This window comes from Oncorhynchus masou, unplaced genomic scaffold, assembly GCF_036934945.1.
Source record: "Oncorhynchus masou masou isolate Uvic2021 unplaced genomic scaffold, UVic_Omas_1.1 unplaced_scaffold_15455, whole genome shotgun sequence".
In the NCBI taxonomy this organism is placed as follows: Eukaryota; Metazoa; Chordata; class Actinopteri; order Salmoniformes; family Salmonidae; genus Oncorhynchus; species Oncorhynchus masou.
This window is the reverse complement of record NW_027005503.1, coordinates 151-3,972: the sequence shown is the minus strand read 5'-3', so window position 1 is coordinate 3,972 and position 3,822 is coordinate 151. Positions and strand designations below refer to the sequence as shown.

General features: G+C 48.8%; 1 long non-coding RNA gene across 1 annotated transcript; it reads right to left on the bottom strand.

Annotated features, from left to right (window-relative positions):
• Nucleotides 1–1,113: 1,113 nt before the first annotated feature.
• LOC135531189 (uncharacterized) lies at nucleotides 1,114–3,131 on the bottom strand. The gene is made up of 4 exons (XR_010453969.1): nucleotides 3,100–3,131; nucleotides 2,720–2,775; nucleotides 1,563–1,629; nucleotides 1,114–1,214 (listed from the first exon to the last, which is right to left on the bottom strand). It is a non-coding gene; the product is annotated as an uncharacterized LOC135531189 (long non-coding RNA).
• Between the last annotated feature and the right edge of the window lie 691 nt (nucleotides 3,132–3,822).

Genomic DNA, 3,822 nt, shown 5'->3' with positions numbered 1-3,822 from the left:
CTGTCAGGGGACAAGGTGAAGCATACCACCACCTAACCTGTCAGGGGACAAGGTGAAGCCACCACCACCTATCCTGTCAGGGGACAAGGTGAAGCAGCTACCACCACCTAACCTGTCAGGGGACAAGGTGAAGCAGCTACCACCACCTGTCCTGTCAGGGGACAAGGTGAAGCCACCACCACCTATCCTGTCAGGGGACAAGGTGAAGCAGCTACCACCACCTGTCCTGTCAGGGGACAAGGTGAACGCTACCACCAGCCTAACTCCTGTCAGGGGACAAGGTGAAGCAGCTACCACCACCTATCCTGTCAGGGGACAAGGTGAAGCCTACCACCACCTAACCTGTCAGGGGACAAGGTGAAGCAGCTACCACCACCTAACCTGTCAGGGGACAAGGTGAAGCTACCACCACCTAACCTGTCAGGGGACAAGGTGAAGCAGCTACCACCACCTATCCTGTCAGGGGACAAGGTGAAGCTACAACCACCTGTCCTGTCAGGGGACAAGGTGAAGCAGCTACAACCACCTGTCCTGTCAGGGGACAAGGTGAAGCAGCTACCACCACCTGTCCTGTCAGGGGACAAGGTGAAGCAGCTACCACCACCTGTCCTGTCAGGGGACAAGGTGAAGCCACCACCACCTATCCTGTCAGGACAAGCAGAAGAAGCAAATACCACCTGTCCTGTCAGGGGACAAGGTGAAGAAGTACCACCACCTATCCTGTCAGAACTACAGTACATGGATATGTATATACATGACATGGGTAAGGGTTAGAGTTGTTTTTGTGGACTGCGTCTGACCACTATTACATTACCACTGACAGGGAAGGTTGAATTTAGACTCCGTTGTGACATACCTTACACTTGACGGGATCATGCCAGTTCTCGCCACAATTGAAGCTGCAGTGAATTGGGTTGAAATAAAGATCCACATGTAACCATTAAAATCAAAGCATTTTAATTTTTTTTTACTGCAGGAGATAAATCATCATGTGTTGTGAGAACAGTGTTTCAAATAAAATCAAGACGTCTTCTGTGTGAGTATTAGTGATAAAAAAAATAAAAAAACAATAAGCAGGAATGTAAGGCACAGTATGGTTGTCTCTTACAGAACTGCCGGCCACATGTGCATCTCACAGGCTTAGCATCTGGGTACTGGACTTTGACTACGTGATGACAGTCTGGCGCTGGGCACCATTTTAACAGTCGATTGCACTGAGGACGAGAGGACAGGAGCATAAGAAGCAGGATACAAGCAGAAGGAATACATACTTGTCGTCTTCTCCCAAACAAGCAAGATTATCTAACATCTGAAGAACAGATTGAATATTCTCACAGCTAGGCTTACATGGGAAACGGCTACATTGTATTTTAGAGTACAGACATCTCCATATAAAGCACAAGATGCTGTGTGTGTGTGTGTGTGTGTGTGTGTGTGTGTGTGTGTGTGTGTGTGTGTGTGTGTGTGTGTGTGTGTGTGTGTGTGTGTGTGTGTGTGTGTATATATATATATATATATATATATATATATATATAATCAATGAAGAACATTACACATCTTACCTCTACAAAACTATTGGTAATCAAGTGTTGGTACTTCAACTTCACCTTGGACTCTGTGATCAGTCTCCTATAGGAAAATAATTTGGGTTTCAAATGATAATTAAAATGTAGTGGATTTGAACAAATACAAAAAAAAAACATATGATTTATAAACTCATCTGCTACTCTACATCTTCAACTCTCACAGAACAAGCAGCGTGTAGAACTAGCAGCGAGGACTAGCAGCGTACAACTAGCAGCTGTAGGACTAGCAGCTGTGACGACCAGCAGCGCAGGCCCATCAGCAGCCAGCAGGACTAGCAGCCGCCAGAGGACTAGCAGCGCAGTACAAATAGCAGCGCAGTACAACTGGCAGCTGTACAACTGGCAGCGCACAACTGGCAGCGCAGCACCTGGCAGCTGTACAACTGGCAGCGTGTACAACTGGCAGCGTGTACAACTGGCAGCGTGTAGAACTGGCAGCGCGTAGAACTGGCAGCCGTAGAACTAGTAGCGCGTAGAACTAGCAACGCGTAGAACTGCCAGCGTGTAGAACTGGCAGCGTGTAGAACTGGCAGCGTGTAGAACTGGCAGCGGTGTAGAACTGGCAGCGTGTAGAACTGGCAGCGTGTAGAACTGGCAGTGTGTAGAACTGGCAGCGCGTAGAACTAGCAGCGCATAGAACTAGCAGCGTGCAGAACTGGCAGCGTGTAGAACTGGAGAACTGGCAGCGTGTAGAACTGGCAGCGTGTAGAACTGGCAGCGTGTAGAACTAGCAGCGTGTAGAACTAGCAGCGTGTAGAACTAGCAGCAGCTGCGTCAGAACTGGCAGCGTGTAGAACTGGCAGCGTGTAGAACTGGCAGCTCGTAGGACTAGCAGCGCGTAGAACTAGCAGCGTGTATGTAATGTTGAAACTTAATAATAATAATAAATATAAAAGGCTTTACTGTCACAGAGCAGATAGATGCAGTGAAATGTGTAGTTGTTTTTACAGGGTCCTCCATAGTAGTAAGGAGTCCCTGGAGCAAATCGGGGTTAAGTGTCTTGCTCAAAGGGCACAGACAGATTTTTCATCTTGACGGTATTTGGAAACCAGCAACCTTTCAGTGACTGTCCCAACGCTGTAACCACTAGTCTACCTGCTGTGGAATGTAAGCGACAGCGACGCAACACTTACATGACTGTGTTGTCGTCCACCAATATATCACAGCTGTGAGCAGGGCAGGAAATTGTCTTTTTTTTTTTTAAGAAAGAGAAAGGAAACATGGTGAGATTTTTTCACATCTCAACAAAAAGCCCAATGATTGCTTTTCCTGAGTCAGAATAAGAGTTTACAGTCCATGAGTAACGATACATACATACATGCTGTGTGTATGAATGTATGTATGTATGCAAGCGCTTGGTCAAAGGTCATTATTTTAACGTTTTGTCTGTGCTATTGCATTGCTTTCTTCTTGACTACTTCCTGCTGACCTCTTGCCAGGCCCCGCCCACCAAGGGTTTCTTACCGTGAGGGTCTTTTCTCTGGTTAAACAAAAAGGTGTTTGTGGTGCTTACCTGTCCCATCCCCTCCTCAATGATTTTGGTAGTCGAAGTAGTCACCCCAACACTGCATGCAGAACTTGTGTCCACACTCCAGGCCAGTGAAGTACTGTGGGAGAGGAAGATGAGAGTTTCAGTCATAGAGGCTAGGGGGTAAGGGTTAGAGGCTAGGGGGTAGGGGTTAGAGGCTAGGGGGTATGGGTTAGAGGCTAGGGGTAAGGGTTAGAGGCTAGGGGGTATGGGTTAGAGGCTAGGGGTATGAGTTAGAGGCTAGGGGCATGATTTAGAGAGTAGGGGCTAGTGGGTAGTGTTAGAGGCTAGGGGGTGGGGATCATAGGTTAGGGGTAAGGGGTTAGAGGCTAGGGGTAAGGGTTAGAGGCTAGGGGTAAGGGTTAGAGGCTAGGGGTAAGGGTTAGAGGCTAGGGGGCTAAGTGAGTTAGAGTCCTAGGGGGTAAGGGTTAGAGGCCAGGGAGCCAGGAAGGCGAGTAAGAGGCTAGGGGGTAAGGGTTAGAGGCTAGGGGGTAAGAAGGTCGAGAGGCTAGGGGTAAGGGTCCAGGAGGCTAGGGTGTAAGTTTAGAGGCTAGGGGGTAAGGGTTAGCGGCTAGGGGGTAAGGGTTAGAGCCCAGGGGGCAAGGGATGCAGAGGCCAGGGGGTAAGGGTTAGAGGCTAGGGGGCAAGGGTTAGAGACTAGGGGTAGGGGCTAGAGGGCCAGGGGGTAGGGCGTAAGAGGCTAGGGGG